The sequence below is a fragment of the Trichosurus vulpecula genome, chromosome 8 (assembly GCF_011100635.1).
Source record: "Trichosurus vulpecula isolate mTriVul1 chromosome 8, mTriVul1.pri, whole genome shotgun sequence".
In the NCBI taxonomy this organism is placed as follows: domain Eukaryota; kingdom Metazoa; phylum Chordata; class Mammalia; order Diprotodontia; family Phalangeridae; genus Trichosurus; species Trichosurus vulpecula.
The window spans coordinates 105,217,109-105,244,907 of record NC_050580.1 but is presented as its reverse complement, the minus strand read 5'-3'; the positions used below and the strand labels follow the sequence as shown (position 1 = coordinate 105,244,907).

General features: G+C 37.3%; 1 protein-coding gene across 10 annotated transcripts in view; it reads left to right on the top strand.

The window, feature by feature from the left end:
• Positions 1 to 27,799, top strand: part of ADD3 (adducin 3) — a 168,543-nt gene that overhangs the window by 83,580 nt on the left and 57,164 nt on the right. The window contains exon 1 of one of the 10 annotated variants that reach the window (XM_036734612.1): positions 13,725 to 13,784. The exons of 8 other annotated variants lie outside the window; for them this stretch is intronic. The gene's annotated coding sequence lies outside the window, so the exon portion shown is untranslated. Of the gene's footprint in view, positions 1 to 13,724; positions 13,785 to 19,490; positions 19,717 to 27,799 lie in introns of those variants that run through there. One more of the 10 variants, XM_036734609.1, reaches the window with a different exon arrangement.

Below are 27,799 nucleotides of genomic sequence, written 5' to 3'. Positions count from 1 at the left end.
ACAGAGAATTGGATATATCACTGCTGACAGGGACTATATTTTATTCATCTTTTCATGTCCTGATTGTACAGTGCCCATGGTAGATGCTTAGTAAATGCCAAATTTGTTCAATTGAATACCATAGCAATAAAGAAACTATATCCATTGGTCAACAAATGCTACAGTTTTGCATTTTCATAGAATTTATGGTGTCTCACTTCAAAGTTCTTATTTCTCTATATAAAACAAAAGTCAATAACAAAGGTAACTTTTCATTTTTTGTAGACATTGTTTACATGCTGATATATATATATATGCACTCACTGTTTTGCTGAAGTATACTTTAATAAGATAATAGATGTATTTTTTATTGTACTTTACTTTGTACATATAATATCACTCCCAATAGAATGTGAGCACCTTGCAAGCAGAAACTATTTTATTTGGGGGGTTGGGGAGGTTGTCTTCGTATCTCCAGTGGCTAGCAATGTACAAGTAGGCCCTTACTATTTTGTGATTTGATAAGCTTATGCTAGAAAGAACCTCAGAGGTCATCTAATTCCTTCATTTTTACAGAGAAGGAAACTGAAGTATGGAAAGGTTAAGTAAACAACTTGACCAAAGACACCCAGATCAATGGCAGCTGGGATTTGAACCTAGCCAGCTTTCTGTCTCCAAGTCTAGCACGCTTTTCATTGTTTCATGCTGTAGTATTTATTGTTTTTGCAAATAAAATTGCCAGTGATTTTATTAATTTCTGAAGTAAGGTATTTTGAAGCTAAGCTTGAATTCATCTTCTAATCCAATACCTCTAGCATTTTTTTGTACATCTAATATATACTGGATACTGTACTGTGCTAAGCAGTGAGAATACAAAACAAAAATAAAGTTCCCTGATTCCAAGGTATTTACATTTATTAGAAAGATACAATATGTCACCAAAAAATAATTTTAAGAGAGAGACAGAGAGAGTAGACACACCCAGGCAAGCACACTAATGACAGGGGATCAGGAAAGATTTCATGTAGGAGGTAGCATTTGAGTTGAACCAGGAAGGAAGTTGGGGATTCTGAGAGGCAGAGGTATGTTCCAGGCACAACCTATGCAAAGGTACTGAGGCCAGGGATAGAATATTGACTTAAGGAATTCCAATTTGGCTGAACCGTAGAATGTAAGAAAGGGAGGTATATGTAATAAACCTGGAGATATACAAACAAGACAACTAAAAAGAGAACTAAAGTAAGAATGCCTATTTTAAAAAATGAAATCCTTATAAAATAATGACTCTCACTTAACCCCAATTGCCCTGACTTCCCTGCCCCCCCCCCAAATGACTATCACAATACAGAAACAACTTTTCCCCTTTAGTATTGTAGGATGCTTCCCACACCACTTAATCCTCTTCTCTTCTTCCTATTCTGAGCTCTTCCCTGAGCCTTAGTTGGAGTCTGGAACCAAACTGTGAAGGGCTTTAAATATCAAGCTGAGGAGTTTTGTGTTTCACACTAGATATAACACACAGCCCCAGAAAATTCTTAAGCCGGAGAATAACATGATCAGAGTTGTACTTAGGAAGATTATACTGGCCTCTTAGTTATTGTGTGACATTCCTCCCTCCCCCCTAAAAAAAAGAACAGTACTTTTCTTTGCCATCTTTTTTTTTTCCAACCATGATTTGTGATGGGTTTGATTTCTTACCATTACTCCAGTTTGCCTTTATAAAATTGGTTCTAAATGTGAAAGCCATTTATTCCACCCTGAATTTTTGCCCATTGTAAAAATACCCTTTTTTTTCTTTCCTCACATAGAGGATTGTAAGACCTTTCAGTTAAACAAACCAAAGATGTTCACTCACTATCTTCCTGTGGGTGTGCCTTTTATTGCCACTGTGGTTACTTGGTCTTTCTTATCTTTGATCACTTCTATTTTTTCCTGTTATCGGCTGCTTTCCTAGCTCCTTCCCTCCCCCATGCACCCAAGGTGGGGGTGTGAGGGGTGTGTGTGTCTCTGTCTCTGTCTGTCTGTGTCCGTGTGTCTGGGCCTGTGTGTTTGAATCACCTCTCACTTCTATGACTTGGAAACACTTTTAAGCGGCTTATATCTTGATGGACCTCCCTGAGATTCTCTGAAGAAATAAGTTTCGTTGAAGAATTTAACTACCAAAAGTTCAGAACGCCTAGTTTTAGAAGACAGACAGGTTTTTCAGCCTGTTTTCCAGTAGCAGCGTTAAAGTACTAGATATGCATACTCAGGAATTATAAACAGGCCTTGCCTTATGTAATAAACATATCTTTTTAAATGTGACGGAGCAAATTATTATTTGCTTTTAAAGTTTAATTGATGTGTTTTTTTAAATATCATAGTAATTTCCCTACCCACCTTCATCCCCACAATTTGAACCTTCCTTTTAAGAAAGAAAAACATTTAAACGAAACTGACATTGCATCCAGCATTCCATACCAGTAATCAACTACTTTCCTACCGAGAGACATGAGGTATATGTCATTGTCTGTTTTCTTGGACTAGGATTGGTCATTACAATTATTGTTATTGTTATTATATGACTACAGGTTATTAATATATAATATATGATTATTACTTTCATCATAATGATGGTGATGATAATAATAATTATATAGTGATTTAAGGTTTATAAAGTGTCTTACATATTTTAACTCATTCGAGTTCAGCTGCTTTTTAGTAGGAACTTTGGCAAATTCAGATATTTGTTGCAGATATCTGGTTTTTTCAAAGCAGTTCATAGATATATACACATATAGTATATGTAGTCTTTATAACAGAAGAACAAACAGTAGTTTGTGTTTTATCTACACATACTTAAATGTAGAAATTAATAAAATCTTCGATTTTACTCTTTTATAGCTGTCATAGTAACTATAATTATTTTTCGGACATTCAACTTGCCAATCTTTATGTGTGAACATGTATATAATATACGTATATGTATATATAGTGTGTATATGCATGTATTTTTGTACACTTTTAACAAACTTACCTCAGTTTTTCAAAACCAAAAACTATCCTGGCATTTCCCACAACTATCAGCATCATTCTTAGGCAGTGACTATTCATTGACAGAATAACGTGCTGGTGATTTTAATTGTATTTTTTTTCCACTTTCGCTGAAATTCACATGTGCCCCACTGATACACTGTTGGTGGAATTGTTAATCAGTATAAAAGGAAAAGCAACTTGGAATTATAAAAGTAAAATGACTAAAAGATTCACATACTTTGGTCTAGAGATTCCACTAATAGCTTTATGCCCCAAGGCATTAAGCCTTGAGAAGGCTTTTCATTGACAAGAAGGTCCCCATAAACCTCAAAATATTTAAAAGCAGCTCTTTTTATTATTACAAGGAATTGGAAATAAAGTAGGTACCCATCAATTTGAGAAAGGTTAAACAAATTATTATCCATATTTGAAATGACAAATATGATGAATACAAAGAAATATGGAAAGATTCACACTGCAAAATGAAGCAAGAAGAGCCAAGAAAACAATATGTTCAAGGACTACACAATCATAAAAATAATCAAAAGTCAATATTGCAAAATGATGAAGAACAAGCATCACTCAAAAGAAGAGATATGAGAAGACATTCTTACCCCACCCCTTTGCAGAGGTGAGAGATCCACAGGTGTTGCACATTCTACATATGGCAGAGTGGTGATTATTGGGCCACTGGCCAAATACTAACCCTTGACTGAATGACTGGAGTGCTGAGTTGTGAATATGTCATGAGAACAGATGTGCAATTTATATGTTTTCTTTAGTTTAGCTCCTTCATGACTTAAAATAATGATTAAAGATAAGTATGAGCATACCCCTTAATACTTATATATTAGGTAAATGAGATCTTAAAAGAGTAGCTAGTTGGGGCAGCTAGGTGGCGTGGTGAGTAGAGCACTGGCCCTGGAGTCAGGAGGACCAGAGTTCAAGTGTGGCCTCAGACACTTGACACATTTACTAGCTGTGTGACCTTGAGCAAGTCACTTAACCCCAATTGCCCTGCCTTCCCCACTCCAAAAAGAAAAAAAAAAGAAAAAAGAGTAGCTAGTTATAAAAGAAAAAAGTTATAAATGGCTGGGCAACTTTACAGTGGAGTTTATTTTGCAACCTTCAGGGTTTTTTTTCCTGTTATATACCATTTTTAAATTTTTTCCCCATTTAATAGTATATTATTTTTTCCAATTACATATAAAGATGATTTTCAACATTCACTTTTATAAGATTTTGAGTTCCAAGTTTTTTTCTCCTCCCCCTGCCAAAAAACAGCAAGCAATCTCATATAGGCTATACGTGTACAATCATATTAGGCACATTCCTACATTAGTCGTGTTGTGAAAGAAGAATCAGAACAAAAGGGGAAAAACCCCAAGAAAGAAAAATAGAGAGAGAAAATAGTATGCTGTGATTTTCATTCAGACTCTATAGTTCTTTCTCTGGATGTAGATAGCATTTTCCATCATGAGTCTTTTGGAATTGTCCTAGATCACTATATTGCTGAGAAAAGCCAAGTCTTATCAAAATGGGTCATCTTACAATGATGCTGTTATTGTGTGTAGTGTTCTCCTGGTTCTGCTCACTTTAATCAGCATCAGTTCATGTAAGTCTTTCCAGTAACTTTCAGTTATAATAAAGGGGTCAGTCTGGATGATCATGTACTTTCCAGCTCAAGACCCTATTAATGATTTTTTTTTTAGAAGTGGTATTCCTGGGGCAGCTAGGTGGCACAGTGAGTAGAGCACTGGCCCTGGAGTCAGGAGGACCTGAGTTCAAATCCAGCCTCCGAAACTTGACACATGTACTAGCTGTGTGACCTTGGGCAAGTCACTTAACCCCAGTTGCCCTACCAAACCCCCCCCCCCCCCCGCAAGGAAGGAAATGATACTCATTGGGGCAGCATTATGCAGAATAAACCTATATTTCAATTTCTTTGGTTAAGTTCCTGTAGAAATACTATTTATGCCTGATTTTAGTATTTCCCAAAAGTGATTTGGAAACCTTTTTTTTTTTTTAAATCCTTCTTGGTTTCTACAGTTTTGTTTTTCCTGAGTAATAGGAATCTTGAAAAATGTTTTAAGTAATCCTATCTTACTCATTTCTTCTCTTGAAGATCTCCCTGATGCTGCTTTCTTAAAGTTTAAGAAGGGTTTTACGAGTGTTTCATCTCTAGGCTGTTAGCTAAGAAAATGTGCAGATTATGCCCTACTCAGAAATTAAACCTTGGGGCTTTTATTTGCTTGTTACTTATTACTCTTTAAAGGCTTTTTTTCATGTTGGCTTTGTCTTCACCTGAAATACTGTTAATAAACTCATCGTTTTCAAATACGTTTTGCCAAAGTTTAATCAAAGCAACATTTTCCTTCAAATTATTCTTTGGCTTAGCAAAATATCAATATACTTACAAGGTTAGAATTTATTTTAAGTGGAGTATTCCAGATAACTAGATGCGATAAGTCATTAAATCTCACAATATTCTATTAGGCTTAATTTTCCTTTTATTATCAAGAATATATGCATTTTGGCTTTTCTTTTTAAAATCGTAGGGGAACAATTCCAGGCAAAAGGTCCACTTTAACTGTTAAATGTATTTTACTGATTCTTACTGTTTCCTGTAAGCACTTCCTTCCTAAATAACAGATGATTTCTTTTACCACATGATCATCAGTTAGTGTAATCTTTGATCAGATATTAATAAATCAGAGACCTTTGGCTAGCATTCCCAGAAACCAAAAGTTTTGGCATTCATTTCCTTCAGAATACCAAACTGCCCATAAAACAACAACAAAAACTGTGCATACCTCAAACCTAAACTGATTATTTCAGACAGTAATCCCTAACAGAGTTGGGTGTCATCAAATTCGTAGACTCCTTTATGTCACCTAAAGCAGTGGTTCTTAACATTATTTTGTTGTCGTGGACCCTTTTGGAAGTCTGGTAAAGTCTATTAATTCCTCAGAATAATGTTTTAAAATTCATAAAATGAAATAAGTAGAACTACAGAGAAAAGCAATAATTGAAATACAGTTATCAGAATATTTTTTGCAACAAATTCATAGATCCCAGGTTAGGAACCATGCTCTAAAGCATCTGTTTGTAAATCAGATGATTGGCATTTGTATCAATGTGTTATCACTAGTGCACCACTTATGAGTATGGTATTCATATGCAGGATCTGGCTCACTTAGTGAGCACAAAGCATTTATGAAGTGCCTATGTGCTAGCATCTGAGGGAGGCACTGAGAATAATGAAGACTCAAAACCAAAACAGGCTGTGCCTTTCAGAAGCTTACATTCCATTGGTGGAAGGAATAAATAAATAAATAAATAAATAAATAAATAAATAAATAAATAAATGCTAGATAATTGGGAGTGGGGTGGGGAGGGTCAGGAAAGGCTCCATATGTGAAAGGAGAAAAATTGCTTTGGAGCAACTCCCTAGGCATCATTTTTTAAAAAAGATTTTTATTTATACGTTTTGTATTTTTTAGATTTCTTCCTGTATTCTTGCCCCTAACCCTTTCCAGAGAGCCATCTCTCATGACAAAGAATTTTTTAAAAAAGAAAAGAGAAAGAAGAGAAAAAAAATCATCAAAACTAATCAGTATGTTTTTAAAACTCTGATGTTATATGCAGTGTTCCGTACCTCTGGACCTTGAGCTCTGCAGAGGAGCAGGGGGAAGTGTCATCTCATATCTCTTCTTTGGGGTCAAGTTTATCTTTATAATTTAAAAATATTTGGTTTCCATTTTTGGGGGTAGTAGTCATTTGTTCCATTTCCATTGTTGTAGTCATTGAGTATGTTGTTTCCTATCCTTGCTCACTTCACTTTGCATTGATTCGTATATGGTTTTCCATGCTCCTGTTTTTATCATGCTTGTTTTTTCTCACAGCACAATATTCCATTATGTTTATGTGCCACATTTTCTTTAGCCGCATCCCACTCAATAGGCACCTGCTTTGTTTCCAGTTCTTTGCTATCACAAAAAGTACTCCTATAAATATTTTGGTGCTCGTAGAGCCCTTCTTTTTGTCGGCAACCTTGAGGCATATACCTAGTACTTGAACCTGTGGGCCAAAGTCGCTTTCTTCTCATAATACTAAATTGCCTCCAGAATTCTTGGAACAATTCACAGCCTCACCAACAGTGTGTTGGTACACTTTTCTCCTTACAACCTCCCGATGAAAGATTTTGTCATCATTGTCAGTTTGTTGGATGTGAGGTGAATCAACCTCTGGGTTGTTTGGATTTGTACTCTTCTTCTTAGTGATTTGGAGTATCCTTTCAGATGACTGTTAACAGTTTACAAATCTTCTTTTGATTATTGTTTCTTTATATGCTTTCCCTCCCATCTTTCTAAGGGACCTTCTAGCCCAGGCAGTGCATCTGCTTCCTACATGGAGAATGACAATGAGCACTTGCCAGTGATTTGTGGAGTAGGCTTTGCTATGGTTTGCTTTTTGCTAGTCCTCAGACTTTTTCCTCCATTATGCTTTCTTCCATTGATTCCTGTCCTTTGTCTCTTGAATCACTCAGTTATCTAGCTTATCTCTAACCCAGAACTTCTTCATTATGGCTAACATTATCTTGGACCTATTTTATACCTATTTTGAAAGCAACCTCTCCACTTTTATCAAAGACTTTACCAGACCTTTCATCCACAAATTTAGTTTTAGAATGTTTTCATTTTATATAAACCAGGCAGTTCTACTCTCAAATAGCTTCAGAAATCAATAGTGACCACCTGTTAACCTGAGTAATAACAGTGGGAATATCTTACATTTCTAGAGTATTTTACAGTTGTCCAATCACTTTTGCATCTCTTTTCACCTTTGATTTTATCAGCCCTGTGAGAAATAGAGGGGAGACGATATTCTTTCTTATATATGGATAAAGGAATTAAAGTTCAGAGAAGAATTAATGATCTGTCCGAGACTATACTCAGCTGCTAACCCAGTGTTCTTCCCAATAGGCTACACTTTAGTACTCCTGCCACAGGAAGTATACAAGAATTGGAAGTCAAAGGGAAGAATTCTTCTAATTAATTAGAGGGCCTTGAATCTCAGTGACGAGTCAGTTTACCTGTTTGTTGGTTTAGTGCCTTGCCTTGCCCATGGTGGACTCAAAATAACTATTTTATTTACTATGCTCAGAGACCCTCCCCTTACTCTCCACTGTTTTTCTGGTCCTGTCCACCTCCTCTGAAGTTTGTATGCCAATGTTTTTAGTCCTTTAGGTCTACCTAGACAGCTTCCATTCTGATATAAACACTCAGTCTCTCCAGTATCAGGTTGATCCTGTTCTCCACACTTCTTATCACACTGAAGATAAGAAGGCTGTAAGAAGATAGGCATGTCTGATGTGGCCTTTCAGGAATTGTCACACTTGTACCTGTCTTAGCACGCCATGATTTTGTCAGTTCCTGGTTTGATTTTGATTTAAAATAAAAAACAAAAGGTGAGGAAGGGCAACAAAAGAGAACTCAATAGAAATCTGTTAATTTGAGAGATGTCCAGTGCCCTTCCGAAAAGAAGCACTCTCCTAGATCACTTGAAGTCTACCATCCTTCCCAACTAATTTACATGTTTTTCACCTCTGATGGATGTTTTTATATGGTGGAAAGAGCTCTTACCAGAGAGTCAGGAGGCTCTCTTAAGTGGTTGTGTGACCGTGGGCCAGTCATTGTATCTCTTTGGTCCTACTTTTCTTATCTGCAAAAACAGGGAGACAGATGAGGCATCCTCCGGAGGCATTCTTGGCTTTCAGATATCATTTTGTCTGTTAACTGTGTGAAAGCTAAGTGGAACCCCAGAGGAGGTTCTAATTTAGTGGTTAGTGAAATCATGACTATCTACGAATAAAAGCATTTTTTGGTTAATGTGCTAAATGCTTAATGGCTTTTTTATTTGGTCAAAGCTCCTTGTCATTGCTGCCCACCTGCTCTGTTCTGACCAAGATGAGCTGAACTCTGCCCTGCTTTAGAGATTAGCTTGACTCCCTTGGGGCATTTTACACTGAGCCAAAAGTCCCGTTGAATTGAGGCTTGCCAAGCAAGGATCATCCCTGATACTAAAGTCCTTGATGATACCAGACTTGTAGAAGTATGTGTGTCCATCAGCCAGAGATTAAACAATCAACTCCTCCCTCAGATGTTTCCTTGACTAAATGATATTTGTTTAAGAGGGAAACACCTCTTTTCAGTTCTCTCGCTTTGTTTTCGTTTTGGCATATGTTCCAAGAAGAGTCCCACTCCCTGCTGGAAGTCTTTGACTCTTTAGCTTCTGATAACTTGAAGATCAGTTAGGCATATAGATTTGGAGCTAGAAGGTAATTCTAAGGTTCAGCCCCTACATTTTACAGATGAGGAAAATTAGTGGGGTTGGTTTGAATCCTAACAACAAGTAGTATAGCTATCGATTGGTGTTTAGGAAAAACATGGTAACACAGTCCCATTTTCCTTAAAAAAAGAAAAAACCAACATGTAGCTAGAACCTATTGTGTGCCGAGTATTGTGCTAGGCACACTGGAAATAAAAATGAAAAATTATGGTCTCTGCCATCAAGAAGCTTGAAGTTGTGAAGGGGAGATGATTATGTGCACAAATAACTATAGTATCTTGCAATATGCATATAATGTGAGAGGTCAGATAGTGGGATAAGAGATTCATGGAGGATCCTTTTAGCTTTGGAGATGAGGGAGAGAAAGTGGCATCTGACTCAGACTCCGTAGCAAGTGAAATAATTCAATGTACAATGTGGTGGAGCCTCTTCCAGGAACAGGAGTTGGGCCTATACAAATGCATACAGGAAGGCCAAAGCAGGACAAAAGGGAGAATGATGAATACCCCAATTTGTCTACAATGGAAAGTATATGAAGAAGATTAGATAAGAGATGAGACTGAAGATGGGTTGTAGTTAGATCGCTTATGGCTTGCATGGAAACCCCTGTCAGTTCTAGTTTTTCTCTTTATTAGCAAACTAGTAACAGCTGGCATTCGTGTAGCTCTTTAAAGTTTGCACAGCCGTTTACAAATATTATCTCATTTGCTCCTCTTAGCAATCCTTTGAGTTAAGCGCCATTATTATCTCCATTTTACTGATGAGGAAACTAAAGTAGAGGGATCAAGTGACTTGTCCAAGATCACACAGCTGGTCATGTCTTCCTGACTCCACCCTCTCCACTATGCCACCTGCCTGTGCCTGTTTCTTGATGGCACCAGAACATTTAACATCACTGCATCATCAGTCTGAACAGAATGGGTGCTCAAGGTAACTGACTCGTTCTGTTGGATTCTTTATGATAACTATGACATGCCTTTGCACCAGAGGCTTGTTAATCTGTGGTTTTGCCCAGCAACTTAGGAAGATGTTTTCAAAGTAGGAAAATTACCATTAAAGACACCCTTTTCACTTTTTCTTATTGTCTACATACCTCCTGGTACACAGGAAGCGTGGAATAGTGAATGCTTGTTGTTCGATTCTTTGTATTCCCCATACATGATGTTCATGTATAGAAGGCGATCCCTCCTCACCTCTGCCTCAGCACCTCTGGATTCCTTCACAGCCACCTGCTATCTAAAGCTTTTCCTGACCGCCTGATCCCTCTTCCCCCAGATGATAATACCTCCTCCCTCCCATTTTTTTTTCTTTTTTGATATTTGTTTCGTATATACTTTTTTAGGTTCTGGCTTGCCTGATAGGATGTAAGAGATCAGAGACTATTTGATTTTTTTGTCTTTGTGTCCTGAACACCTAGCCTGGTGCTTGGCACAGAGTAAGCATATAATAAAGGCTTATTGATTAAATGTACCTAAACTCCTAAAAATGGCAGGTACATGCATGTGTCAGAATAATGCTTCTGCTAACCAGAAGAACCTGCTTTTCTTTTTATCTGTGGGCAGAATATTAACTCCTAGTAACTTTCATATTTGTAAGGAAACTTTAAAAACATACATGTTGTACAAGCAGTTGTATAATCTGAAAGGGTTTGCTGAATTCACTATTCTTTGGTTATATGGATTCCTGAGAATGTCACACCTTCTCTGTGCTGATAAATCCATGTCTGTTCTGGATAACGACTCTGACGTAGTTGGCAGATTGCCGTTCTTATCAGAGGGGAAATATCTTTCAGTGAGTTTTTTTAAAAAATGTGTGCACATTCATATGCAAAAATATAGGTGTATATAGGTTCTTCAGATATAAAATTACACTGGTAAGTCCTAAAGACAATTGGATCTGGATTTCATTTTATCCTCTTCAACTTTTTGTGATCTTACGCACATTCCTGACATGTTACAAACAGCTTGTGTCTCTGAATTTGCAGTATCAATTTTCAGTGGTGAAAACCCCAAAAGGAATCTGGCTGATTCTTCCATGCACAAACAGCTGGCTAGTTGTGGATGGAATTAATTGTTGATATCTATTGGCTGTGTTTTTCTTTTCTTGTCATTTCCTCTGCAGCTGGGAAAGTCAAGTTTGACTTGAAAACAGACATTTCCAGCAAAATGCAAATCCAAGAATACTAAGACAAGATTCTGCTGAAGAAAAACTTCAACAATTGCTTTTGGGTCAGTGAATTTAAGGTAGTGAGCTGCCTTATGGTTACTCATTCATGGAGTCATAAAAAAGATCAATACATCGAAACACGCAGCACTATAATCCTAGAACCTAAGAAACGTTTTGTGTTCCTGAAGTACCCCCTCCCCCTTCCCATCAATATCTGCCTATTAAAATCCAGTCTGTCCTTTAAGGCTCAACTCAAAGGTGATCTCCTCAGTAACTAATGGTACACTAGACCTCAAAAAAATTTTTGTTTGCTAGACTCGTATGTATTTATGTATTATTTCATATTAATTAGTTGTGTATGTATTGGGTGTTACTTGGTCATGTCTGATTCTTGGTAACCTCATGGACCATAGTAAGCCAGTGCTGTTCATGGGGTTTTCTTGGAAAAGATACTGAAGTGGTTTACCATTTCCTTTTCCATTGGATTAAGGCAAACAGAGGTTAAATGACTTGCCCAGCTTGTAAGTATCTGAGACAGGATTTGAATTCAAGTCTTCCTAACGTTAGGCCTAGTGCTATATCTACTGAACCACCTAGATGCCTGTGTTGTATCTACATAATAAATCATGAACTCTGAGAGAACAGGGACTATGTTTTTGTTTAATCTTTGTCATCTTCCTTAGCACCTAACACAGTGTTCTGGACATGTTAAGTGCTTAATAAATAAATGGTGAAGCTAACTAGCTGGAACAAAACATGGCAAGACTGGAGCATCATAACAGGACGGGGTAGGGGTGGGGAATAGGTGGTAAATTGTTTGTAGTCCACTGAGATAAAAGTGAGTAGGATGACCAACCCTCCCAGCTCCACCCTCACTTGAGTTGCAGAAGTCCTAACAAGACATGCCCTCTTCCCACAGCCTACAAGGACTCCATCGCCCTGAGCTCCTCCTCACAAGTAGAGCCCAGGAGATCGCACGGTCACAAAAGTTGCCCCAAATTTAAACTTTTCATTGAAGGTGAACTGGGGGGGAGGAGGGGAAGAAGAGTTTGGGGTGTCCTACCTCTAAGCACTAATATTTGGGGTAAGACCACTCAGGCACCCTTCTGTTCTGCTTTCACTCCCTTCAAGCTGTAGTGGAGGGGTGTGGCAAACTGAAACTGGGCCTCACCCACCATTAGTCTTCTTCAATTCAACTAGGATTTGCTGTGTCAAATACAGTGCTAGTCTTTAGGGATACGAAGACAGCAGAACAACAGTTACTGCCTCCAGAAGCTTAAAGGCTAATGAATGAGCTTGGATAGGGGGAAGTTAATATTTGGAGTTGTCATCTAAGTGAAGATATGGATGCTAATAGACTGAGGAGGCTTGCTTTCCCTCCTAGACCCACCATCCTGGGCAAAGAACCAGTGGCCTAGATAATACCTTAGTGCTAATAATTGTTTAAAAATAATAAGCTCTCTTCCTGGATGGCATTGTGGATAGAGGGCTGGAGCTGGAGTCAGGAAGACCTGAGTTCAAATCCATATTCAGACACTTTGTAGCTATGTAATCAAGGGCAAGTCATTTTTGCCTCAGTTTCCTCAACTGAAAAAAGGGAATAGTAAGCACCAACCTCACAACGTTGTTGTGAGATCCAGTGAGATTATACTTGTAAAGCACTTAGTGCAGTGCCTAGCACATATAGTTGGTGCTATATAAATGCTTATTCCCTTCCCCTTCCTCCTTTTACAACCAAATTTCTATAGAAAGCTTTTTATAGTCCTTGCCTTTACTCACTTTTCTCCCACTCTCACTGATCTCTCCCAGTTTCCCTCCTCCTTCTCCTTTGCCACATCATTATCCATGTCTCAAGCCCTAGATGTCCCACAAGGCTTTTTCTAGGCTTTCTTTTTTTTTTCCTTTTCTCTAAGATTCTCTTTTTAGTCTCTCCACTCATTTCTACTTTCCTCTCTCCTCCTCAACTTTCTTGGGTTCAGTGATTGTCTCTTTGCAGATAACTCCTATTATCTATGTATCCAGTCCTAATCTCTCTCTCCTGAACTCTAGTCCCTCATAGTAGCATAGAATTAGAGCTGGAAGGGACCTTATAGACTAATCTAACCCCCTTATTTTACAGGTGAGGAAACTGAGGTCCCAAATAGTTGATTGATTTGCCCAAGGTCATCCACATGGTAAGAGGCAAAGCTGGGATTCAGACTCAGGTCCACTGAATACAAATCTAGTGTTCTTTCTGCTCTAATATTGGATTTCTCCAACTGCTTATCACATAGGTATGTCAAAATCAACATGTTCAAAATGAAACTTATTTTTCTCCTTTAAACCTACCTCTTCTCCACACTTCCCTATTTTTGTTTATAGCACCACAGTCCTTTCACACACCCAGTTTTGCAACCTCAGGTGTCATCCTTACTTCTTCCTTTTACCTCACCTGCCCTCGTCAGTAACCAAGACTTATAGATTGAACTTTCATAACATCTCTTGCATATATCCTCTCTACTTCCATGGCCACCATCCCAGTTTGGTCCCTCATCAGTTCTCTATCTAGACTATTATAACAACCTCCTAATTGGGTTCCTAGCTTCCAGTCTCTCCCTACTCTAATATGTTCCCCACATAGCTACCAGAATAATTTTCCTAAAGAACAAGTGTCCCCATATTACTTCTTGACTGGCTCTCTACTGACTCTAAGATGAACTAGAAACTCCTTAGCTTGGCATTTAAAGCCCTTCACAATCAGATTCCAGCCTACCTTTCCATGCTTAGTTCATCTCACTCCCCTTCACACACACTCAAGTCCAGCCCATTTATCCTCTTTTTCTTTCCTGAGTTTGGCATTCAACCTCCCCTGGTTATGCCTTTATACTTCTTTCTCATCTTTACCTCTTAAAATCCCTAGTTCCCTTTAGGGTCAAGATCATATGCTATTGCCTACACTGGCCTTTCCTAATTCTTCATATCCCCGTGGTTGTTTAATGCTCCTGCACCCCAAATTATCCTGTATATACTTTTCTGGTTACATGATATATATTCCATCCCACCCCACTGCTGTGGAATGTAAGCTCGATGGTAGGAAGAATTTTGCTTTGTCTTTGTATCCTTAGCACCTAGTTCAGAGGATATTTAATAAATATTTTGGGGGGATTAGATCATCCAGAAAGCTACCAAATGATCCTTTGAGGTAAATTCTCCTCCCCTACCTCTTCTAGCCCTTCCACTGGTGTCCCAGAGTCTGTTATCTTCCATGCTATCCCCAACTAAGGGCAGCTTTTTTGCCTAATCTGCACAGAATTCCTCCATTAGAAAAACATCGTAGTTCTGTGGAAAGATCACTAGACTCAAAGGAATTGGGTTAAATCATGGCTCTCTTGCTGCCTGTGTGACATAGGTCAAGTCATTTCATCTCTCTGGGTCTCAGCTTTCTCACCTATGAGGTTTGAACTAAATGATTGCTGAAGTTCTTCCTAGCTGGGAATCTACAAACCTATAATCTAGTCCAACCCCTTCATTTAAAGATAATTATAATGAAATGCAGAGAATTGAAGTGATTTGCTCAAGTTGTTTCTGTAGCCAGGACTAGAACCCAGTTCTTCTGATTCCCAGACTAATAGTTCTCCCATGCTGCTTGAAACAAGATATGGTTTATTTTATTACATGCTAAGAACAGTATGTTGCTGACATAATTTGGCAGTATCTAGGAAAACTAGGTCTGTTAGATCTCCCTTCAAATATCCTTAGGGCCCCTTCCAGGGTGCCGCCCAAAACACTGATGAAGCCTAATGAACTAGGCTGATTTATTGCATTGGAGTTTTGGGGGGTTTTTTTGAGCGGGGAGGAAGGAATGTGGTTCCTATGATTTCTTCATTGTTTTGTCAAGGTTTATTTGTCGTTCTCAACAAATTTGTGGCTTGTTTCTGGATATTTGACTTTCATTCTGTGGTATCTTGCAAACGATTGAGGATTCAATGATGTGACGATAATAGACAATTATATTATTCAACTTATTCACTTAGGAAAAGTACCATGTTATTTAAAAAAAAAAGCCGGTCTCAAACACTGCCTTTTTAAAAAATATCAGAGCTTTTAAAGGGTGTCTCTTGTGTGTACCCTGTGTGGAATAAGGTCTCATTGGCAGGTAGGAAGTCATGGAAACAATTAAAATTCCTATGGAACATTGAATCACTTGTTTGGAGAAGTGGGTGGTGGTTGTGAAAAAAAAAGACAGAGCCTTTGGTATAAAGAAAAGTGGTTTGCTTCAGAAGAGATGCACTGATCATTTTCTTCAAAATTATTTTTGTCTTTTATGAGTTCAAGTCACAAACCTACCAAAGCAATATTAGAGATGAAGTGCTGGCAATAATTCTCCATTAAGCCTCACTTATTGGTAAGCAGCATTCTCCTAGTACTGTGTTTTTTATGGTCAGATTAGCTGTAGCATTAGTGAGGATTTTAGGTAATTTGCCCATGTTCATGTATATAGAGATTCTGAAAAACACACCAAAGTGAAGTATCAAACCTAAGTATAACTTTTTTCATGCCTTGGGATATGTAAAATCAACTATTTCTAAACTTAGAAGTTGGCATGATCTGACTTCCCTTTTACCAGTTCTCTTCCCTCTAGTGTTCTGTTGGTTGGTCTGCTTGACCTACCTTTCATTTCTCATTTACAACAACAGGTACCTGGGAAAATCTGTCCCTCATTCTAAGGTGGGGAGGCTGAGAGGAGAATATAAACTTCTCCCCCCATTTCTTTGAGAATTCATAAACAAATGTGACTGCTAAGTCTGAGAAAACCTGGAAAAATTTGTATTATTAATGTGCAAAACTTGGTTTAGCTTAAACTAGCAGGGGTGTGTTATTTCCCCCAGAGTGTACTCCACCCTTGCTCTAACCACATTTACTGAGGATATCTTGCTGTTTATAACAAAGTTCATTTTTAGGGCAGCATTGCATCAGAATTGCCACACGCTAACCAGCTTAAGAAATGTTCAGCAACCTCATTTCTTTCTTTTTCCTAAGTAATTGAGTTTTCTGTTGCAATGACTACCAGTAGATAAAGAAACATAGAGCCTATACATGGATAATTCTGTGCCAGCTGCTGATAGATTGCCAAAATATTCTGGTTAGGAGGAACCACTGGGCCTTGCTGCTCAGCTAATCCTGTAGATTTTTGTTTTCCAAATGTTAAAAAGTTTCATAGAAACTTAATATTCAATCAGTTCTCAGTTTGGAGAGTAACTGAATATAGGTTTGTTGTTTTTTTTAAACCAGAAGTTTGAAATGACATTAACTATTGAAACAAAGCAAAGAGTGATATTTCCATAAGCATGTCTAATATTTTATAGACTTATACAGTACTTAATGCAAAAATACTTGTATTTTGCTTTATGTTAACTTATTGGGCCCATTTTTAGCATACCCTGGCAATACTGTGTTCCGAGACATCGTGGCATGAACTTTGTGTGTAAGAGTGGGTTCATTGAATAAAAAAAGGCAGCATCTAAAGAGCCTTTTATTCCTCCTATAATGATGCTTTGTCCCTGTTACTGCTGTGTGTTTGATAGAAGAGTTGGGGGGGGCGGGAAGCCCAAAATTCTGTTCATTGCTTTGTCTTTTCTATGCTTTTGTGCTCTCTAGAGTTAGTGACGTGAGTGGTAAGTTGAATTACAGCTGAATTATTGTGGTTCACTACAGCTCATGTTAAGCTTTTTTTTTTTAATAGAGGCTGACTTTTTTTCTTTATGTATTGGGATTTTATTTTGTAACTGAGCTTGAAATTCACATTAATTGCTTTATTATATGTTGACTTAATAAGGGTCTGGTTAGACAGACTGCTGTTGTGTTCTGCCTGGACTGTTATCTCTTTCACATTTTCATTTGAAATGAAATGATGGTGCAATCGCCATTTGTAATGAAGAATTTGTGCAATCTACCCCCACTTAGAAGAGTAATATTATGGTTCAAAAAGTAAGATGATTCTGATGACTAAAGTAGTAGACATTAAGTGATGAAGGGTAGCTTCTCTTTGGGGCTCTAGTTTATTAACTCTGAATCAGAATTTAATATATTTCCATTTCAGTTGCATTGTCTACAGATTGGTAGTTATTCTCGTTGACTACCTACTTCTCACTATGGAAGAATGTGAAGGAAAATGAACAAGAAACATGGTGTGGCAGAGGAAACACTAGTGCAGGTGCTTTACAAAGGGTTCTCTGGTTTTGCTTTTGCCATTGACAAATCATGTGACCTTGGGCCATCCTTTTCTTTTTTGGACTATTTCCTCATCTATAAAGTGACAAGTTTGGACCAGGTGATTACAGTGCTTGACATAAGTAGGTATTCAAAAAACATTTGTTGAATGAATGAACAAATCTCTAAGGCAGGGGTTCTTAACTTTTTTGTGCATTATGGACCATCCCCCCCAGGGTCCTCTAGTCAAGCCTGTAAACCACTTTGCAAAATAATATTTCTTGCCTACAATTCATAATTGAAGAAAACGCAAAACTTCAGTTGTGGTTAGTGAAAAGAAAGAAGTATTTTTTCCCACTCAAAGTCCTAGACACCCTTTGAAATCTGTTCACTTTGAGATCTGTGGACTCTAGTTTAAGAAGTATTGCTACTCTAAGGTATCTTCCAACACCAAAAAAAAAAAAATTCTTTCATGCTGTTTCTATTTTATAAAGATGCTTGAGGTTTCCTAAAAATGTCTTTATTTGGATTCTATGCCTTTTGTAATTGTTCTAGAAAATATTATATAAGCGTATTTGTACATCATCAAATTACTAATGTTAAATTCTAAATATATCCACCATAACATTGACTCTGTAATTATCCCAAAGCATTCTCTGACCCTAACAGAGTTTTGTCTACCTTCTCTCCTACCTGCTCTTTTCTAATTCAAGTTTCACAGTAGCGAGGAGAGTGAGGGCATTAGTAGGAACATGGTAGAGGGTATCCCCACTCCATCTTCTAACTGGGGTTTCCTCTCCCATAGTGAAAGGAACCTAGATAGCCCTCAGTGTCCCCATACTACATACTACTCAGGGGCAACTGATGAGGGAGGTTTGTTTGGGAAGACAATAATTTCTCAGTTTGGAAAGATGCCTTCACTTTTTTCTGGCATGTAGATACTGCTTAGTAAATTACTTCTTCATTGACCCAGATGGTATTCTAATGAGCTGGGAAAAAAAATACTTTAACCACCTCAGAAGAGAGCAGTTCATGTGTTTTTCAGCCCTAGGTCAGGCCGAATTTTATCTTCTTAATTAAACTATGTGGAAAAAATCCATAGCAAATATTCTTTATTTTAATCCTAATTGCATCTACCTTTCTCTATTTCTGTTTTTTAACATATGTCCAATGTTATTTTGACAAAATAATGTGATCGCTCTTCTACCACATTTAAACTGCTTATCTCATCTTTTCCATTTTCATACATAATACAGTCTGTCAAGGCCTATAGCCAAGTTTATGGAACTCGTGAAGAGAGCTGTGGCATTGGTTAGAAGAGTGGCTCTGGAGCCAAGGAGAGCTGTGTTCATGTCCTGACTCTCACATATACTGCCTGCCACGGGACCCTGAGGGACAGCTCTCCTACACCCTGAGTTTCAGAGAAGGTTCTTGCATTGGTAAAGAAACTTCCCTCACATGAGAGTTTCCTGTCTCAGTGAAGTCACAGGTTAAGTCCTTGTCCCCAAGACAAAACTTCTTTTCAAAGCTCGAATATTAGTAGAGAGGGGAGAGTATGAGCGAGAGCAAGTATGTGTTTGTAAGCGTGAGTGTGAGTATGTGTTTAAATAGATCCTTGTAATTTTCAGTGAAGCCAGCCATACACAGTTGAGCCGAGGGCTTTGGTACTTGGCTTTAGCCTCCCTGTTTAATATTGTTTTCGTATTCTAGCCCTCTAATCCATTTCCTTGCTTCATTGAATACCAAAACTGACATCAATGGACTTAACTAGAGCTTTCTGATTTGGTGCTGAGGAAGCAACCTGAGTGCCGAACTTTAACCCACCATCCTGCCTGCTAAGTTACAGAGTTACAGAAGCAAGAATTTATGCTGCTCTTCAAAAAGGATGTTTTTGGATTCTGTATTTCATAGCTTCATCCTAGTCATACCTTCAAATGATGGCTGATTTAAAAGCAAGTCAGTGTTAGAGCTTGGGTTTCATTTGTTTAAATACAGCAAAAGGACAACTAACTGAAGGTAGGAGGACTTTTTCTTAAAAATGCCACTTAGGGAGATTTCTGTTACAAATTAAACTATAAGATCATAGATTATAAAATGTTAGTAGGAAATGACCTTTAAGGTGATCTAATCCCAATCTCCTCATTTTGTTGGTGATGAAACTGAGGCTACAAAACTGAAGTGTCTTGTCCTGTGTCAGACAATAAAGAGAGCTGAACCTGCAATCCAGGTTTCTTAACTCCTTTGCCAGTGTTCTTTCTGCTGTACTATTGTACCTCCTTGCTCTAACCTCTCGGAGGTCAGATATTATAGTGAAAAAAATCACTGATCATGGTACCAGGTGGCCTAGTTTCTAGAATTTTCTCTTCCTCTTACTAGAACAAGTGAGTTAATTTCTGTGAGCTCCAACTTGGGCATCTGTAAAACAAGGGTAATAATATTTGTACTACCTTCCTGACAGACTTGTGAGAAAGACAATTTTATAAACTATGAAGTGCAATTTAATTGGGAGCTGTTATCAATTGAAGGCTGACTCATTTTGAAGAGAGTGTGCTTTTCAAAACCCCCAAATATTAGGGTACAGTATGATAGCTGGTATTGTATGTTGATTCTGTGCCACAAATTCCTTATGCCAACTACTAAAATAACATTCTTTTGTTTCTTTCAATGTGGTAATTTTCCAGGTCTCCTTTGGGCAGTGGTACTCAGCAGAAAGACCTCTCTATAAGCTTTGGTTTAAGAAATTCAATGAAAATAAAGCATATTTTGATTATGAATTGGCATAGATAACAATCCTGATGTCCTTTTAGGCAACATAAATTACCCTGGAGATTCATTCTTGCCATTTGCATATCTTATTTTATCATTATTTTCTTTCAGCTCTACTTTTTAAAAAGAAATAAACAATCAAGTGACGTTTGGGTCCACTTACTTGAGAATCATCTGCTAAAATTCATTTATGAGATTAAAATGTTGTTGGAACAGCTGTGCCTAGTATGTTTGATTGACTTTAAAAACTATTACTCTCACTAAATGATAGTTTGCCAATGGTTGTTCTAGGCTTTGATGACCCAACCCGATAGTGCCTTTGTTGTCATTCTAGCTTTTGTGGTATTAATACAACAGCTGAGGAAATTCCCATAGTTTGCGTAAGATATACAGGATGCTGCTGTCTGCAGGATGTTGAACAAACTTTCTCTAAAGCATTTGAAGCTGTTTTCAGAAAACAGTTCAGCAAAATCAAAGTCTTCCAAATAGACAATAGTTTGAGTTGAAGCGAAAAAAGATCTTTGAACAAAAGAAGGGAGAAAAGAGTCCCATCTCTCCTCTTCTGTTATGCAATCCCAGAAGAGAACTGCTTTTCTTCCTATGGTGAACAGCTCTTGGCCAGGGCCTATGACACACAGTGGGAATTCACTTCCTCCCAGGAAATGCTTTTTTTCCTCCAATGCATTATCTTGCTGAGGCAACTACAGTGAACAATAGGTTATTAAAGTATTAGAGCAACAAGTGTCATAACTTAGCCAACATTTATTTTGTTTTAAGTAGTATCCTAAAAAAAATTTTGAGTAGGCTTCAGAATCAATTTAACCAACTGCTAAACATAAAGTCCTTAACAATTTTTTTAAAGGAAAGGGGGAAAAAGTGCTTAAGCTAATGATGAACTTTTAGAGGCTATCCCACCTATAGAGGGACAAAAATAAAACTAAGCCATTTCAGGTCCATATTCCAAGCATAAATTGTGTGTATTTAAAAATGAAAAACTTAAGAAGTTTGAAGAGTAGCACCTGGGAAAATTTCTTGTGAGAGCAAAATGCCTTAACTGCAATACTCTGATGCAGTGATAGACTCTATCTAAATTTAATTTGAGACACCTAAATATATCAAGAATAATTTTTATTACTTTTTTCCATTTTAAAAAAATCCACTTTCTTTTCAATTTCTCAACAACACTATGAGGGGAATATATTAGGTATTATTATTATACTCATTCCCATTTTAGGGATAAGGAAACTGAGGTTGAAGTAATTTAAGTGACTTACCTGAGGTCACTCAGCTAACAAGTGTCAGGTGGGACCCAGGACTGTTGACTTCTAGTTCCCAATTTCACCCTGCTCTGCCGTGCTTCCTTCCAAGAAATTAGTTTTTAATACTCAATCTCTGAGGGTAGAGAAACACAAAGGAGTTTTTATTGGTCTCTTTTAAGTGTTTTTTTGTTTGCCTGCTTCATAGCTTTGAAAGACAATTTATCTCTAACTCGTGGGCATTTATCATTTCATTGATGTGTAGTAATTTTACATATATAGTTCTTGCTTTCCTTTTTAGCATCTCTAATTGATTACCCATCTTTCAAATGTGTTGACCAGAGAACTAGATGAGAGTATGTGGATTGATTAATTGACAGAATTCATCTCCTTTGCCCCTAAATTAGTCCATACTTATTTTATTGATGTTGGATTCTTCAAGGTACAACTCAGATGCCATCTTCTGTATTTATTTAGTTTATTTGGCACTTAGCATATACTATCCAGTATTGTTAGCTTTTTATGTGTTGGAATGAAAGCGAGCCTTATACACCTTTGCACAGAGTAGGTGATCAATTGTTTGTAAATTGGTCTAGTAGCTTCATTTTTTTCATATGGCAGCATTATTTTTGTATTATCCATCATAGAATATCAGAGTTTGAAGGGACATCAGAGTCCATCAAGTCTAATTCATACCTGAATGGGAATCTCTTCTATAACATGCCCAATAAGTAGTCATGTATCGTCCACTTGGAAGACTACACGTTCTACTTATGAATAGTTCTGTTAGGAATTTTTTTTTCCCTTATATCAAGCTGAAATCTGTATTTCTGCATTCTCTACTCTCTGTTCTTCATTTTGTCCTGAGACCTCCCAAAAAAGTCTAATCTTTCTTCTAAATGACAATCCTTTAAAATATTTGAAGGGGATTAACACGTCCTTTCCTCCTCCAAAAACAAATCTTTTCTCCAGTCTAAATATACCTAGTTCTTTAACTGATCATTACTTGGCATATTCTCTAGTCTTCTCAGTCACCCTACTTTGGATGCACTCCAGTTTTTCATTGTCCTTCTTAAAGTATGGTGTCCTAAGCTGAACACAATACTCCTGACGTGTTCTGATTGGAACCAAGTACAGCAAGACTTCATTCTGGATATTGCCTTCTGTAAATGTAGCCTAAGATCTCCTTAGCTTTTTCAGCACTTGACCCATTTTGAACTCACAAATTCCTGTGCCCCTCAGATCTTTCTCACCTCCTCCATGCTATATTTGTGCAATTGATTTTTGAAATTAAGCTTGAGACTTCACATCTACCCCATTAAGTTGCATCTTATTGGATTTGACCCATTACTCTAGGCTTTCAAGATCTTTTTGGATTTTAGTCTGTCATTCAACTTGTTAGCTGTCCCTCAGAATTTTGTGTCATATGCAGATTTGATAAGCATGCCATCTATACTTTCATCCTAACTACTTATAAACATATTGAATAGTACTGAGCCAAAGACGGAACCCTGGAAAGGTTCAAAGCTATGAACTAGATAGAGGCTTCTCTCTATGTTGACATTAATCCATTAGTCATCATTCATTTGATTTAGTCATTCAACCAGTTTTATATACATCTAGTTGTACATCTAGTCTAAATCATCTGTCTCTTGTATTTCTAATACATATAGCCTAAATCTTTGTCTTGTCCCCGAGGCTACCATACAAAAATTACTAAGCATCTTGGTCTATGACATTCCCCAGATGTACCCATTTAGTAAATTTCTCATTATCTTGTCTGTAAAGAAAAAAAAAAGTATGACAGTAATTTCTCTGGGTCTGTCTATCTGTCATACCACAGTTTGAAAAAAGGTTTTTGCACTTTCCATAACCTTATGCTTTTGTGGTTGCTTTTCTGTCCTGTTTAACCAATTCAGCAGGTCATAGTTATGATTGCCTTACCTACCTTGAGTAACTGGCCAAGCTGGTCAAACGATGATTAACCCAGTTTTCAGGATTTGCTCCTGATTCTTTGCCCCAATTCACCCCATTTACTGACAGCTCTCCTACTCACTGTGTTCTCAGGGATAGTTTGGTTCAAAATGTTACTCATTTTTTACTGGGCTCTATGTGAACTCCCTTCTTTTTAGGAAGTATAAGTTGGAAAGTTGATAATAGAATTAGAATCTTATTCTTGGATTCTGGTATGTGATCTGAACCCAAGATGCTGTGCTATTATAAAAATTATTTCTTTGGATCACCTGGGCTTTTTATTTCTAAGATATAAGGGAAAACATTGATTGTAATGCCAGCAATGCCTTCCTTAAGATTCTTAGTAATCAGTGTTGTAGCACTTTACTATTTCAAAGTACTTCACAATAAAACTCAAAAGTAGAATGGAAATATTTAAAAATAATGTATCATTCAGTAAACATTTATTAAGCACCTATTATATGCCAGGTACTGGTCTAATGCTGGAGATATAAAAAGAGGCAAAAGACAGCCTCTGCCCTCAAAGGCTTATAATTGAAGTGGAGAGGGGGGGCAGCATCATATGCAAACAAATATATGCAAGACAAGTTATGTACAGGATGAACAGAAAATAACTAATAGAAGGGAGACACTAAAATTAAGAAGGGTTGGGAAAGGCTTACGGCAAAAAAAAAAAAGTGAGATTATAGTTGAGACTTCAAGTAAGATGAGGAAGTAAATAGGCGGAGTTGAGGAGGAATGCTCTCATTCTAGATATGGGAGACACCCAGGAAAAAAATGCCCAGAGATGAGGGATAGGAGTGTCTTGTTCATGGAACATCCAGGAGGTTAATGTCACTGAATTGAAAAGTACATATTGGGGACTAAGGAATAAGAAGATTAGAAAGGAAGGAGGGGACTAGGTTATAAAGGGCTTTGAATGATGAATGGAGCATTTTGTATTTGCTCCTAAAGGTTATAGGAAGTAGAGTTTATTGAGTAGGGGAGTGACATGGTCAGACCTACATTTTAGGAATATCATTTTGCTGGCTGAAGGATGAATTGGAGTGGGAAGAGACCTGAGGTAGGCAGACCCACCAGCAGGTGACTGCAGTAATCCGGGTATGAGATGATGGGGGCCTGTACTAGAGTGGTGGCAGTGTCAGGAGAGAACAGGACATCTACAAGAGACCTTGCAGAGGTGAAAGAGACAAGCCATAGCAGCAGCTTAGGTATGGGGGGTAAGAGATAGTGAGAGGTATTGTTTTCCAGCCTAAGGGCCTTGGAGGATGACTTTGCCCTCTATATCTATAGTAATAGTAAAAGGGGGTGGGGGGAGAGGGATTAAGGAGGAAAGATAATGAGTTTTGTTTTGGACATATTTAGCTTAAGATGTCTACTGGACATCCATTCATTTATATAATAAGCTCTATGTAGCCTCTATTTTGTTTGATAGCAAAATATTTTAATTGGTTTTGGAGGTCAGTTAAATAGGTGCTGTAGCAATTTCTTGTGAGTTTAGTTTTAGTGAGCCTCAGAAAAGCCAAAAGTCACGTTTAAGTCTACATCAAAGACACAGCAAATCAAATGGACTCCAGGATTGTGTGAGTAGGTGTAAATAAATATCTGAATCATAGTATATTCTCTCAAGTGATTGACTAGAAAAACTTGAAAGGAAAGCATTCATATTACAATAAATATCTTAAGAATTAGTCCAAAATTTTGGAATATATAACCCTACTTATTGAAGAACATCCATGTGATAGGCTAAATTATTAGCCATGAACATGCATCTATTAAAATCCCTAAAAATAGGGAATTATAGTAATTTAAATAGAGACATAAGCTAAGTTCATTCAAATATATTATTAATTCTGGAGAGCAATTTGGAACTATGTCCAAAGGACTGTAAAACTGTGCATACCCTTTGATCCAGCAATACCTCTACTAAGTCTATATCCCAGAGATATTCCCAAAAAGGGGAAAGGACCTATTTGTACAAAAATATTTATACCAGCTCTTTTTGTGGTGGCTCAGAATTGGAAATCAAAGGGATGTCCATCAATTGGGGAATGGCTAAACAAGCTGCAGTATATGAATGGAATATTATTGTGCTGTAAAAAATGATGAGCAGACAGACTTCAGAAAAATTTGAAGGACTAGCATGAACCGATGTACAGTGAAGTGAGCAGAACCAGGAGAACGTTGTACACAGTAGAGCAGTATTGTTTGATAAAGAACTGTGAATGACTTAGCTATTCTCAGCAATACAATGAATCATTCAAGACAATCCCAAAGGACTAATGATAAAGCATACTATTTGCCTCTCGAGAAAAAACTGATATTGTTTGAATACAGACTGAGATATGCTGTTTTTCACTTTCTCTTAATCTTTTTTCATTCAAGTCTTGTACAAAATGACTGACATAGAAATGTTTTACATGATTGCACATGTGTAACTTATATCTGATTGCTTACTATCTCACAGAAGGGGGGAGGAGAGGGAGGGAGGGATAGAATTTGGAACTCAAAACTTTTAAAAAGATTTAAAAATTGTTTTAACATGTAATTGGGGGAAAATAAAATAATATATTACAATTTTTTAAAAGAATGGACAGTAACTGTCAACAGAAATAAAAGTTATGAAGAAAAGGGGGGATAGTATTAATTTATTCATGTGCCAGGCAAAACTTTTCAAGGTTAACTCATTTTTCTTGACATTGCTAGGGAGCATTTATTCAATTGCTGTACAGCCACAGGCCCATTTAAGTAAGAAGAGTAGAGAAACAAGAGTGGTTAGGTTGTGAAGCAGATAGCGCCAGGTGCAGAGTTCAAGTGCAGCCTCAGACTCTTACTAACTGTGTGACCCTGGGCAAGTCACTTACCTCTGTTTGCCTCAGTTTTCTCATCTGTGAAATGAGCAGGAGAAGGAAATAGTAGACCACTCTAGTATTTTTGCCAAGAAAACCCCAAATGGGGTCACCAAGAGTCAGACATGATTGAAAATGACTAAACAACAACAAAAAAGGAACAGGTCCTAAAATCTACAAGACTTCCCTCCACCCAGTCTACTTTCCTAAAGTCTAGAATTATAAAGGGTAGATTCTTTAGCAAAATTTAATTTAATAAAGAATTTATCATTTTAAGTAAGCTTTGCCTTTTTTTGAATTAGTTTACCAAAGTCCTACCTTTACCAAGCTCTGGAATTACAAACATTATTTCATTTTAATAAAACTTACTGTATGAAATACAAACTTTACAAAGGAGGTGTAAAAGTGTTGATCATAGATTCCGTAAAGAGCTCTCCTAGTATGAATCAAATAACATTTTGGATTTTAACTTTTAGCAACACATTTTTTTGTCTTTATATCCTCATTTGTCTTTATGTCCCCAATACGAACATAGTACCCTGTACATCATGAGTTTTTAATAACTTGTTAAATTGAATTCTCTTAAAGAAATTAAGTGTTCAATGCTAAGTAAGTCCTTTCCTCAGTGTTCTAAGGTGTTTTTTCCTTCATAGACTTCATACCTCATACGATAACTCATAATAATGCTCATTTATATAGCATTACAAAGTGTTTTTGCAGATATCATTTGATCCTCACAGCAACTCTCTGATGTAGGAAGTGCAAATATCATTTTGTCCATCATATGCATGAGGAAACTGAAGTTCAGGGAGCTTGTGACTTGAGTGGGTCCCAGGTTTTCTGACTTCCAGCTCATTGTCTTTTCAGCTGTGCTGCTGTACCTCTTCTTCTTGCATAATGTGATCATTTTTAGTGAAACTTCCTGCAGAATGTCAGCTTTTACCCTGAGGTGTTCAACTCTCAGTGTTCACCATTAGGCAGTCTTCAATCCTTGTGCCATTTTGCCTTGTTTTGATTTTCAAGGAAGTTTTGTGAGAGCCTAGATTATTTTGTCCCTTGTAGTGCATTAGCATCTCCTGCTTCAAAATTGTCAATTGTGTTTTAATTTGTAAATCTCAATAGTAGATTGGTGTCCAAACGCATCTCTTTAGCCCTTCATGTTTCAACTCTCTTTGACCTCCTAGACTGTCCTAGATAGGAACTTTTTTCAGTCAGGAAACATTTATTAAATATTTACTCTGTGCCCAGCATTGT